Raw genomic sequence first — 13994 nt, 5'->3', positions numbered from 1 at the left:
GCACTGCGATGTTTCTCCACTAAACAGGCACTTCATTGGACAGACACTTTATCACCTTTGTTTCACTGAGAGGCATTTCATCATGTTTCATCACAAAGGAGGTCACTGTAAAGGGCACTTCATTACATTTCTCTTTAGAAGAGCACCATAGGGTGGGGTGCCAGGGGGGCAGCAGCACACTATAGAGAGCAATATATTATGTGTTCTCATTTGGATGGGCACATTATAGGGCTAGTATCATATTTTTCTAATGCAAATGCAAATAGAGGGCAATGCATCACAGTTCCTCTACTAGGAGAGAATACAAGAGGGAACTTCATTGCGTTTTCTCTCCTGGAAGGGCACTGCATATTTTCTCCACTGGCTAAGCTTCTAGAAGGCCATGGATCATGTTTTCTCCACTCGAGGGCACGACTTCAGAGCATTGGATCATGTTTTTCTCTGGAAAACATAGAGATGCCCCCCCCAGCCCCCCAAATGGCATTACATCACATTTTCTCTAATAGAAGAGCATTGTCAGATTGAGCTGCAGTAGCAGGCTAACTTTTGTATTTAAGAACACTTCGCTAGTTCAACTCAAACCTGGGGGGCATTTGAGTGGGAAGTACATGTTTTGAAGTTTATCCAGTTTGAGCTCGATGTAAAAGAAAATGCAAGTCTAAAGAATCTTTTGATCAAAGAGATCCCAGTGAAATCAATCAATTCCTCCATAAAATGTTGGTTTAATTTAAAATAATGATGGGAGCAGACTTTAATAATCAGACTGAGTCATGAGTGGACAGAACGGAGGAGTCTGAAAAAACAGAACATCAAACAGAATCTGATCAGAGATCTGAACTTTGACCTTACAACCAATGAGGGAGAACTTTTTCTACTTAAGCCAGAAAGTTTAATTTCCCACTTGATGATGATGTAAGTTAGTTGGTGGGTAAAACTTAAAACAGAACTTTAAAAACACTTAGTCACAAAGTGCTTCACAAACAAGACGGAAAACATACATACAACACTAGCAAGAAAAATGTGTACTCGACACATAAATGACCTTAAACTTGCAGCTACTGAGTTTAGGCTACGTAGAGAGCAGTTAAACCAAGCTTTGTTAGCAAACCCTGCATGTTAAGCACTCGATCCAGCATTCTTTAGGCTCTGTTTTTGGTCTCCACCAGGCCCTGAAATGCACATGTTGCTCTCTAGCTGCAAAATGTTGAGCTCTGCTCAGCAAGTCCTTCACTTTGTTGTTCTCAGCTCTGTGCTGTAAAGGCAATGTACTTTTATCACATTTTTACTAAAGAAGTGAAGCTGTTTGAGTGAATCAAAAATTGCAGGCTGTAAAAAACAACAACATGCTGAAAGTCACTAAAATGGTCCATCTAACTGAAGGGGACTGCAGAGTCTGGTGGTTATATTTTATCTCTTCAAGAAACCTCATTTATATATAAGTTAATAAGACAAGCTGCAACTATGAACACCCATGTATTTATATTTCATGCCTGCACCATAGACTGTATAAAATATGGACGTAGTATCTGTGACTTTACCCATCTGTTTCTGAAGAGCAGTTTTGAGGCCAATCGTCAGCGGCAGCCATATTGCTGCTGTCGAGCGAGTGTGATGTAAAGAGGCGGGCTTTGAGCCTCCTTGCCAACAGCTACAGTGTTCCTGCCTGTCAATCAAGTCAGCTGTGCCTCTCATTGGAAGACTTGTAATCTCAATATCTTTGAAATTGCAGCGTTAGAAAAAAATTCACCCCCCTAAAAGTGTGAGCCAATCTAGAAATTAGCTATCCAGACTACACTCATCTTGTGAACCAGGCTGTAAACATGTTTATTTCTGCTGTAAAGATCGGCTTTTTTGAATTGGTGTGTATGTGATTTCCAGTACTCCTGCAGCCAGCCTCAAGCGGACCGGAGGTTGCCGCTTGGTCAGAACATCAAACAATGTATGTTAAAGGGACATATCACGCTTTTTTCATCAATATATATTGGTCTAAGAGGTCCCCAAAACATGTCTTTAAAGTTTATGCTCAAAAAAACACTTTGAAATCAGATTTTGGCATGCCTGAAAAGTCCTCTTCTTCATTCCTCATCAGAACACTATGTTTTCCCTCTGACCACGCCCCCTCCGGAAGTGGATGTGCCTCGGCTCTCCAGCACGTTGATCTAATGTTTACATGTTGGCTGAATATACACAGCTGCTCAGAGATCGCGTTACTTCAACCCTCTGAATCTGATCCTGACGGAGAGGCGCCTGCAGCAGGACCTTTCTGAACGATTGGTCACAGATTTAGTGTTTCTTGTTGTTTTATTTATCAGTATGTCGACGTGTGTCTTGGTACACAGCTACGAACATGTAGCTATGTGGCTATGCTAACTAGCGCTAGCACTTATCCATGATAAATAAACATCATCCACTAGATCTTCAAATCTGCAGACGTGGGGAGTAACACCGACCTCTGCCAGAAAGGCAGCAGGACCTTTTATGAAGGATTGGTCACAGATTTAGTGTTTCTTGTTGTTTTATTTGTCAGTATGTCGACGTGTGTCTTGGTACACAGCTACAGCTACAGCTACAGCTATGAACATATAGCTATGTGGCTATGCTAATTAGCGCTAGCACTTATCCATGACAAATAAAAATCATCCACTAGATCTTCAAATCTGCAGACGTGGGGAGTAAAACCGACCTTTGTGTTTATTAAGACAGCTTACAACTAGCATGCCTCCCTCCTAAGCTCCTTGTTAGCACACATGTGTGCAGGTAATGAAAAACGGAGGAGGGATTCAGTATTATTTTATACAGTCTATGGGCTGAACAAGCTCCGAGTTCTGACTCCGTGACAGACCGGATATTGTTGTTACGTAACAAAAACACGGAAGTCTGAAACGGCTCGTTTCACACACATTTACAGAAAGGTGGAGAAATCAAAACAGGGGCAGAATGGATTTTTTCATTCTCGGGGGGTTTGTAGACATGCCAGGGACACATATTTCAGGTAGAGAACCATTAAAAAGTCAATTTTGCATGATATGTCACCTTTAAGAAATAGGCAAAACAAAAACTTAAACATATGACAGGGATTGTGGGTGATATGAAGTAGATCTTCACATAATTATCTGAGATATAAAGATGACAAAGATGATTCTTAAACCAAAAAATTCTGCAGCACTGATGAATCACAGAAGAGGATTCCAGAGGGCAGGGCCAAAACAGCAACGGTGCCATCACCTTTTTCTCTGCAGTTTGAGCTTGGCATGGATAAAAGGCCAAGCTCACAACAACATAAAATCCTGCTCTCTGATAGGCTGATGGGTTTTTATTAAAACTCCTGTATTTGGTTAACCACCTTACTAAATCAGAGGTTGTGTTGAAGTGCAGACATGATGCACTTAGAGTCATTTCAGACTTTTTGAAGTGTGTTTTGATACCACATGCGTTTTGGACTTCAGGAGCAGTTCCCGAGATAAATCAATGTCCTTTTGAAAGTTAATTACTGAACCCAAGGGTAATCAATAAACGTGACTTTGACAAACATGTCAAACTCATCAACTCCCCTTCTATTGTGTTGTTTACATTTTGGCAGCTGTACAGAAAGATCTCAGTGACTTAATTATTCTGAAACTTTCACTGTGAGGGTGACAGAAATTAAACCTTGAACTCAACTGACCCACAGATTCTTCAGGACCAGAGTTCACACACACACACACACACACACACACACACACACACACACACACACACACACACACACACACACACACACACACACACACACACACACACACACACACACACACACACACACACACAACAGGTAAGGTGATGTCAAAGAATTGAGACATTCCTCACTCCCGCTCCAAGACAGACACTTCTGCCCGTCTGTCCCCCTCTGAAGCTCAGAAGCTTTCACCACCAACCCAAAGCATGATGGGAGAGTGGTAAGCTAGCTCCGTCTGCATGCTCTACTCTGGGGATAATCCTTTTAATAAAATATATTTTCTTACTGTCCACAAATCCTATGAAAAGCCCAAAATCAACAATGAATTAATCTTCCCCCCAGTGTTATTTTAGAAGCTAAAGCCTGATGAACCTGATGAATCCTGCAGCTACTTCAGGAAATGACTAAGCTTTTTGTGAATTATATGTCTGCGAGAAAAAGTGAGAAGTTATATCACTGCAGGTCAGCTGAACCTAATTTAAGAGATTGTCAAGTTTTTCAAGTTCAAGCTGGGTTCATGCCAAGTAGCCAAATAGGAAAGAGACATTAGTTCAAAATATTTCAAAAGACTCGCACAATGGGGCGAGGATATAGCCTAATGGTTCATTTTCATATAGCAGGCGGCCTGGGTTTGATTCAAGCCTACAGCCCCTTTCCTGCATGTCATTCCTCCACTCTCTCCTGGTTTCCTGCTCTATCCACTGTCCTCTCCTCTCTGAATAAAGATATAAAAGTCCAAAAAAGAAATTTCATATTTTACTTTATACATTTCTGCATCTAGCCAGAAGACAGCTGATCAATTGTTCATTCCAAGTACACACACACAATTTGCCACATCCTCTTTTGTGACACATAAAACCATCTACTGCACACGTTTAATCCTGAACCTCTTTACGTTTGTTTGGATTTATGTGTACAGGCCAAGCAGCAACCTCCGGTCTAAAAATATGAGTCCAATGCGGAAGTGCTAAAAACTGCAGTTCATCGAGGATCTGCTTGAGGCTGGCTCTGGAAGTACCGGAAACCACATACACACCCATTCAAAAAAGCTGGTCTTTACAGCAGAAATAAACATGTTTACAGCCTGGTACAAAAGACGAGTGTAGTCTGGATAGCTCATTTCTCGATCGGCACACACTGTACGGAGGGTGAATTTTTTCTAACGTGGCAATTTTGAAGATATTGACCCAAGTCTTCCAATGAGAGGCACAGCTGACTTGATTGACAGGCGGGAACACTGTAGCTGTTGGCAAGGAGGCTTAAAGCCCGCCTCTTTATGTCACACTCGTCACACATCCCGCCGACGATTGGCTTCAAAACAGCGCTTCAGAAACAGATGGGTGCCGTCACGGATACTACGTCCATATTTTATACAGTCTATGGTACAGGCATGAAATATAAATACATGGGTGTTCATAGTTGCAGCTTGTCTTATTAACTTATATATAAAAGAGGTTTCTTGAGGAGATAAAATATAAGAGATTTATCACCAGAGTCTGGAGTCACCTTCAGTTAGATGGACCATTTTAATGACTTTCAGCATGTTGTCTTGGTTTTTGCAGCCTGCAATTTTTGATTCACTCAAACAGCTTCACTTCTTTAGTAAAAATGCGATAAAAGTACAATGCCTTTACAGCACAGAGCTGAGAACAGCAAAGTGAAGGACTTGCTGAGCAGAGCTCAACATTTTGCAGATAGAGAGCAACATGTGCATTTCAGGGCCTGGTGGAGACCAAAAACAGAGCCCAAAGAATGCTGGATCGAGTGATTAACATGCAGGGTTTGCTAACGAAGCTTGGTTCAACTGCTCTCTACGTAGCCTAAACTCAGTAGCTGCAAGTTTAAGGTCATTTATGTGTCGAGTACATTACACACAGAATTGCATTTTATTCAAAACTAAGACTCATTTGATATCTCTAATATCACTCTATGAACATTTCTCCATGACGTAGCCTTACTGCTCTGAGGTCTTTGGAAACTTTTTGACTCTAATAGAGACAGAAAGAGGGAGTACATTTCTCCTCCACTTCTCACCTCCATCCCCCCTTTCCCCCCTCTCTCTCCACAGAGGGCCTGGCTGTGGTTTCCCAGAGTTCCTTGCAGCTTCCAGGTCCCAGTGGATCTGTCCCTCCGTTTGCTGCTACAGCAAACCAATCTGGTTCCTCGACTCCTCAGGACGTTCAGCCAATCACAATCTAGCACAGCAACGACCCACTTACACACACACATACACAACACACACACACCCACAGGCATCTCCCCCTCTCACCTTGAACATCACATCAAGGTTGTGCAAGGATACAGCAGTGTGTGTGTGTGTGTGTGTGTGTGTGTGTGTGTGTGTGTGTGTGTGTGTGTGTGTGTGTGTGTGTGTGTGTGTGTGTGTGTGTGTGTGTGTTGGAGAGACATAGAGAGAGAGAGAGAGCTGAGAGCTGGAAGACACACCAGTATCACCAGTAAAAGATAACCCACATGATAAAACACAGTGGACACACGACCAGATTTAAACACAGACAGACTATGGTTGCAGTTGACTTCATGTCAATGAAAAATGGATCTTCTTCCTTAGTTTGACACCTTTAGGGATATTTGTTTTCCTCTTTTCTGAAAAATTTACGATAAAAACATCAATCACTCTTGTATTTGTTTGCTCAATATGATGCTACATGCATGGTAAAGATATTTCATTAATTCACACTCGTTTGTCAAGAGTACAAGAACTCATTGCATGGACCTTATCCTCAAAACATAGAGACACTAATGACAGCTTAATTATGAACGAGTCCTTAATTAAGTGTATAAGACAATCAATGTCTACACTAGTTTCCTACAAGGCTAGTTCTTAAAATCTCAGTTTGAAAACAGAGACGTGTTTTTGACATAGACTGCATGAAACATCAACATCAAGTCTCTGTGAAGTCAGTGGTGTACTCAGGGGGGTCAGGGAGGGATGACCGCCCCCCTGGTGCCATCATGTCCGAAAGAAAACATGATAAAGTGCCCTTGAAATGCAGTGTAGTAGATAAAACATAAAAAATTGCCCTCTCTGATGCCCCTAAAATGTATAAAACGTTAAAAAGTGCCCTAAGAATGCCCCTATAATGTATACAATGTTAAAAAGTGCCCTAAGAATGCCCCTAAAATGTATACAATGTTAAAAAGTGCCCTAAGAATGCCCCTAAAATGTATACAATGTTAAAAATTGCCCTCTCTGATGCCCCTAAAATGTATAAAATGTTAAAAAGTGCCCTAAGAATGCCCCTAAAATGTATACAATGTTTAAAAGTGCCCTAAGAATGCCCTTAAAATGTATACAATGTTAAAAAGTGCCCTAAGAATGCCCCTAAAATGTATACAATGTTAAAAAGTGCCCTAAGAATGTCCCTATAATGTATACAATGTTAAAAATTGCCCTCTCTGATGCCCCTAAAATGTATAAAACGTTAAAAAGTGCCCTAAGAACACCCCTAAAATGTATACAATGTTAAAAAGTGCCCTAAGAATGCCCCTAAAATGTATAAAATGTTCAAAAGTGCCCTAAGAATGCCCCTAAAATGTATACAATGTTAAAAAGTGCCCTAAGAATGCCCCTAAAATGTATACAATGTTAAAAAGTGCCCTAAGAATGCCCCTAAAATGTATACAATGTTAAAAATTGCCCTCTCTGATGCCCCTAAAATGTATAAAATGTTAAAAAGTGCCCTAAGAATGCCCCTAAAATGTATACAATGTTTAAAAGTGCCCTAAGAATGCCCTTAAAATGTATACAATGTTAAAAAGTGCCCTAAGAATGCCCCTAAAATGTATACAATGTTAAAAAGTGCCCTAAGAATGTCCCTATAATGTATACAATGTTAAAAATTGCCCTCTCTGATGCCCCTAAAATGTATAAAACGTTAAAAAGTGCCCTAAGAATGCCCCTAAAATGTATAAAACGTTAAAAAGTGCCCTAAGAATGCCCCTAAAATGTATAAAATGTTAAAAAGTGCCCTAAGAATGCCCTTAAAATGTATACAATGTTAAAAAGTGCCCTAAGAATGCCCTTAAAATGTATACAATGTTAAAAAGTGCCCTTAGAATGCCCCTAAAATGTATAAAACGTTAAAAAGTGCCCTAAGAATGCCCCTAAAATGTATACAATGTTTAAAAGTGCCCTAAGAATGCCCTTAAAATGTATACAATGTTAAAAAGTGCCCTCTCTGATGCCCCTAAAATGTATAAAATGTTAAAAAGTGCCCTAAGAATGCCCCTAAAATGTATACAATGTTTAAAAGTGCCCTAAGAATGCCCCTAAAATGTATAAAATGTTCAAAAGTGCCCTAAGAATGCCCCTAAAATGTATACAATGTTAAAAAGTGCCCTAAGAATGCCCCTAAAATGTATACAATGTTAAAAAGTGCCCTAAGAATGCCCCTAAAATGTATACAATGTTAAAAATTGCCCTCTCTGATGCCCCTAAAATGTATAAAATGTTAAAAAGTGCCCTAAGAATGCCCCTAAAATGTATACAATGTTTAAAAGTGCCCTAAGAATGCCCTTAAAATGTATACAATGTTAAAAAGTGCCCTAAGAATGCCCCTAAAATGTATACAATGTTAAAAAGTGCCCTAAGAATGTCCCTATAATGTATACAATGTTAAAAATTGCCCTCTCTGATGCCCCTAAAATGTATAAAACGTTAAAAAGTGCCCTAAGAATGCCCCTAAAATGTATAAAACGTTAAAAAGTGCCCTAAGAATGCCCCTAAAATGTATAAAATGTTAAAAAGTGCCCTAAGAATGCCCTTAAAATGTATACAATGTTAAAAAGTGCCCTAAGAATGCCCTTAAAATGTATACAATGTTAAAAAGTGCCCTTAGAATGCCCCTAAAATGTATAAAACGTTAAAAAGTGCCCTAAGAATGCCCTTAAAATGTATACAATGTTAAAAAGTGCCCTAAGAATGCCCCTAAAATGTATACAATGTTAAAAAGTGCCCTAAGAATGTCCCTATAATGTATACAATGTTAAAAATTGCCCTCTCTGATGCCCCTAAAATGTATAAAACGTTAAAAAGTGCCCTTAGAATGCCCCTAAAATGTATAAAACGTTAAAAAGTGCCCTAAGAATGCCCCTAAAATGTATAAAATGTTAAAAAGTGCCCTAAGAATGCCCTTAAAATGTATACAATGTTAAAAAAGTGCCCTCTGTACATCCATGTAGTTCATTATATTATGTAATGTTAATTATGTAATATAATCAATAATATAGAAATAGATAAATAAATAGTTTTGTGTCTTTCCTTTTTCATAATTCAATTTCCAGCACAAATGGTCTAATAAATATTCAACAGAATGCAGGAATAAAGTGTTAGCTGCTCAAAATGTTCTGGGGGAGGGGCGCTTGTGGCCTAGTGGTCTGGGCGCCCCACGTTTAGAGGCCACAGTCCTCATTGCAGAGGTCGCCGGTTCGACTCCCGGCCGGTCGACCATTTGCTGCATGTCCTCCCCCACTCCCCACATTTCCTGTCTCTCTTCAGCTGTCCTATCCAATAAAGGCAAAAAAGCCCAGAAAACATAACTTAAAAAAAAAAAAAAGTTCTGGGGGAGGACCCCCATACCCCCGTCTTGTTAACACTGCCTCAATACATTTAGATTCACCCTAAACTGTGAGTACCAGGTGTTTGAAAAGAGGTGCCCTTTTTTTTATTTTGCCCCTGCCTCTCAAACAGTCTGAGTATGTCATCCACTGGTTCCCAAAGAGAATTTGAAATCAAGCCGAGGCGGTCCCTATTTTTAAAATGCTGACTCAACCTAGCATTCTATAAATCCAGACACCATCAAAGAGGTGGAGTTGAGGTGGGCTCCTGTCCATTAACTCAGCTAGGCCTCTAATCGTGCAAATGTATGTATAACTCTCAGCCTTTAGAGAATCTTAATGGATGGAGGAGTATCATAAAATCCACCTTCCTAAAGTGTGCATGAACAGATACATGAGCTACATAACCAAAACCGTCTTTTAAATCAGGCTGTAAACATGTTTCATTTTGCTGTGAAAACAGGCATTTTAACATGACACCTATTGTGGTTTTATTGGCTTTTGTAGCCGGCCTCAGGTGGACACTCAAGGAACTGCAGCCTTATGCACTTCGGCATAGGGTCATTTTTCAGCACAAAAAGTTAGCTTGGTTTTAAATCAGCTGTATCTAGAAGCAGTAGAAGTTTGTTTGATGTCAGAACTCCACAGACTTCAGAACAGCCCCGGAAAGAAAATTGCTGATTGTTAGTAACCTATTAAAATCACTGTTCTTTAAGTACCAATAAATGAAAGGACTTCACTGATGGTTGATTCCCTAAACTTCATCTTTAATCTCTGACTCTTTGACCAAATAAACCCCCAATTCGGCTGAAACCTCTGAAGGTCTTTTAAATTAAAAATGACCAAATCTTTCCTCACTGTAATGTCACATTCAACTCTGCAGCATCATATTTCACCTTCAAGGCAAACTCTACCATCTGTGAATGTTTCCCTGTGGATTTTCAGGAGGTAGATGACTCCTTTCCTGGACTGAAGCCGCCTGAGGAGAGGATGGTTCTTAATCAAACAGAAAGGCTCAGTAGCAGAGCAGGTAATTGTGGGGAGCTTCATTAGTAAAAGCAGGAGCTAAAAATGCACGACTGTTAGACTGTAGAGACGGCCAACTCCGACCGTGGACCTATGGTGCAGCCGGGCACACTGTCAGACATCAACTGAGTTCTTTTTACAGTCCAAAGTTGCACAAATCCTCTGAGCCTCACACACTGTTATGTTAGACTCCCACTAAAATGCTGGAGTTATGCCCACTGCTGAAGTGTGGCTTGGGAAAACAGATTACACAGTCAGTATGAGATGTAACAGATGTTTCATGCTTGTGCTGGAGAGAAGTGTTTCATAGTTTACCTGTCGATGAACTCCTCCTCCCTGGTGTGTGAAGCAGCTGAGTGTGTCTTCTGGTATTGACACAACATCATCTCGCAAGAGGTGATCTGGATCAGGAACCGGCTTCCACATCACAGGTTGCAGGAACTGCAGACAGGAAAGGTTAGACTTCAGACATTGTAAATGGCTTTCTGAATTTTGAGAGCTAAAGAACTCTGGACCTCAGCACAATCAGAGCTGACAGTACCAGGGGAGACTGTTCACTGTAAACAAAATTCCTGCTCCTAACAAGATTTTTCCCCCTGTTTGAATGTGGTAATACACAAAATGATCATACATATACATGCAGTGCCTTAAGACCCCACCTGTGTGACCAATGACAGCTGATTCTGTTCTACAGCTGTTCTACTAGTTCATAGTTCAGTTCAGATTGTTTAATTGGCATGAAAAAAAAAGTTAAAAAACCTCCCACAATAATCATAATAATACATATTTTCATCAATTACACTACCATTTGATTTTTTATAATTCAATACAATTATCTTTATATAATTAGTCAATATAACAATAACAAAAATATCAATATAACTGTTCTACCATTGCTCGACATTGAGGTGGATATTTATTGATAGTTTGTTGAGTTTTAAAAATCTTTGATCAGTACTCTGATCCTTAATTTACTGTAAGTAAATATATTTATCATATGTTAAAAAAAAAATATATATATATTAAAATTGGTGTCAAATTGAAATAATACAATTACATCTGGGAAATTTACCTAAAGTAAAGAAGCCTACGGATGAAAACCTGCCCCTTTAGGATTATTTAACAAATCATGCACAATATAATACTGTATTTCGTTACTCTGGCATTTATGCTCAATTAGGAGCAAATAATTTACTTTATTCAATTTTACTATGACTATTCATTCATAAACTACACCTCAATTTATCTATTAATCAATCAACAAATAATTAGTTGATTTTTAAAACCTCAGCTAATATGGAAAGTGCCATCACAATTATTTAGGCTCAAAGTTACACCTACAGGTGTCCTGTTTTTAACGACCAACAGGTGAGACTGAAAGTAATGCAGTTAGGTGCTTTTTAATAAAAGGGAAAACTTGCATATCATCACAAGTGAAAAACTGACTAAATGTATTTCAGTATGAGCTTATATTGGTGTGCAAAAAAAATAACCTTTCATGATATCAAAACAGATTGTGATGACTTTTTTTTTCTGACAGTTTGAGTATTTTTATTAGTCACATAAATGTTATTTTGCACTAGGTGTTATTAAACTTGCTAAAAATTAAACTTAGTCATAGACCACAGCTGCATGGAGACAGCTTATTTCTGTAGTGGACATTATTTCTATGTTACCTGAAGTGAACCACCATCAAATGATGAACATAACTGTTTTGCTGTTTCTACAGAAGCCCTAAAAGGACATAATTAAATACATTTTATTTTCTCTGTTTTCTCAAAGTTAACAAGTTAATTTCACTTGTTTTCTCAAGGTCGCAACAAGCTTTGTTTTCTGAGATAACGAGAAAAATAAGTTGAGATCTCCAGAAAACAGAGGGCTATCGTACTACACATAAAAGGAGCTCATTTATACATATGGTAACCAAGTAACTCCAGGGTAATAGGAAAGGCCTGTTATCAGTATCTTTAATTATTTTGTTTTTTCCACAAACATTCTTCAGAAATTTTGCCTCAGCAAAGAATACAATTTAATTTTGTTACTAGACATTTATCTTACAGGTTAAAGATCCAAAACACAAAAAACTAGCTTTGTTCTCTGGATAAAACAAGATAAATTATCCCTTTATCATGAGAAAGAATATTTGAGAACTCGAGGTAAGAAGCTTTGTTTTCTCATCAGAATCAGAATCAGAATCAGAATCAGCTTTATTGGCCAGGTATGCTTGAACACACAAGGAATTTGACTTAGGTAAACTATGCTCTCTTTGCACAAGGCATAAGAATAAGACATACAAATAAAAATAAAAATAATAACAATAACATCAGCTATAAATACAAAAGAACAACAAATAGGCATGATTAATATGTACAGGCTAAAATAATGTGATAAAAGTGCAGCGGTGAGTTGCAGAGGTAATCGAAATCAAAATAATCTTGTGAGGGTAAAATGTATTTAATCATGCCCTTTTAAGGCTTCCATAGTTTTCTGTTGAGCTTGCTAGTCGTTGTTTTTTTTTTTTTTTGTTTTTTTTAAAGGTGACATATCGTGCAAAATAGACTTTTTAATGGTTCTTTACCTGAAATATGTGTCCCTGGCATGTCTACAAACCCCCCGAGAATGAAAAAAAATCCATTCTGCCCCTGTTCTGATTTCTCCACCTTTCTGTAAATGTGTGTGAAACGAGCCGTTTCAGACTTCAGTGTTTTTGTTACGTAACAACAATATCCGGTCTGTCACGGAGTCAGAGCTCGGAGCTTGTTCAGCCCATAGACTGTATAAAGTACAAATCAACTTCTCGGTTTTTCATTACCTCCACACACGTGTGGTAACAAGGAGCTTAGGAGGGAGGCATGCTAGTTGTAGGCTGTCTTAATAAACACAAAGGTCGGTTTTACTCCCCACGTCTGCAGATTTGAAGATCTAGTGGATGATTTTTATTTATCATGGATAAGTGCTAGCGCTAGTTAGCATAGCTACATAGCTACATGTTCGTAGCTGTAGCTGTGTACCAAGACACACGTCTACATACTGATAAATAAAACAACAAGAAACACTAAATCTGTGACCAATCGTTCAGAAAGGTCCTGCTACAGGCGCATCTCCGTCAGGATCAGATTCTGGATCAGATTCAGAGGGTTGAAGTAACGTGATCTGTGAGCAGCCATATATATTCAGCAAACATGTAAACATTAGGTCAACGTGCCGGAGAGCCGAGCGCACATCCACTTCCTGAGGGGGCGTGGTCAGAGGGAAAACAGAGTGTTCTGAGGAAGACTGAAGAAGAGGGATTTTCAGGCAGACCAAAATCTGATTTCAAAGTGTTTTTTTGAGCATAAACTTTAAAGACATGTTTTGGGGACCTCTTAGACCAATATATATTGATGAAAAAAGCGTGATATGTCACCTTTAACTAAACCCGGCCTAACGTCCTCAAAATACCCAGAGAACAAATATCCTCAAAAACAATACTTAAACCCACAAATCCCCTTTTTTGCATTACGTCAACTCATGTCTCACTCAGTGGTAAGAAAACACCAAAACATGTATCTAAATCTGACTACCAACCCCAGCTTTAAGGAAAAAAAGGTCTTAATTTATGCAGCACAGCGGACAGAACTCAGAGCCAGATATACGGCAGAGTATTCAAAAGAACACTGTTGCTAGAAAATGGCAG

Source organism: Notolabrus celidotus, chromosome 10 (genome assembly GCF_009762535.1).
Source record: "Notolabrus celidotus isolate fNotCel1 chromosome 10, fNotCel1.pri, whole genome shotgun sequence".
NCBI lineage: Eukaryota > Metazoa > Chordata > Actinopteri > Labriformes > Labridae > Notolabrus > Notolabrus celidotus.
This window is presented reverse-complemented; position numbering follows the sequence as displayed.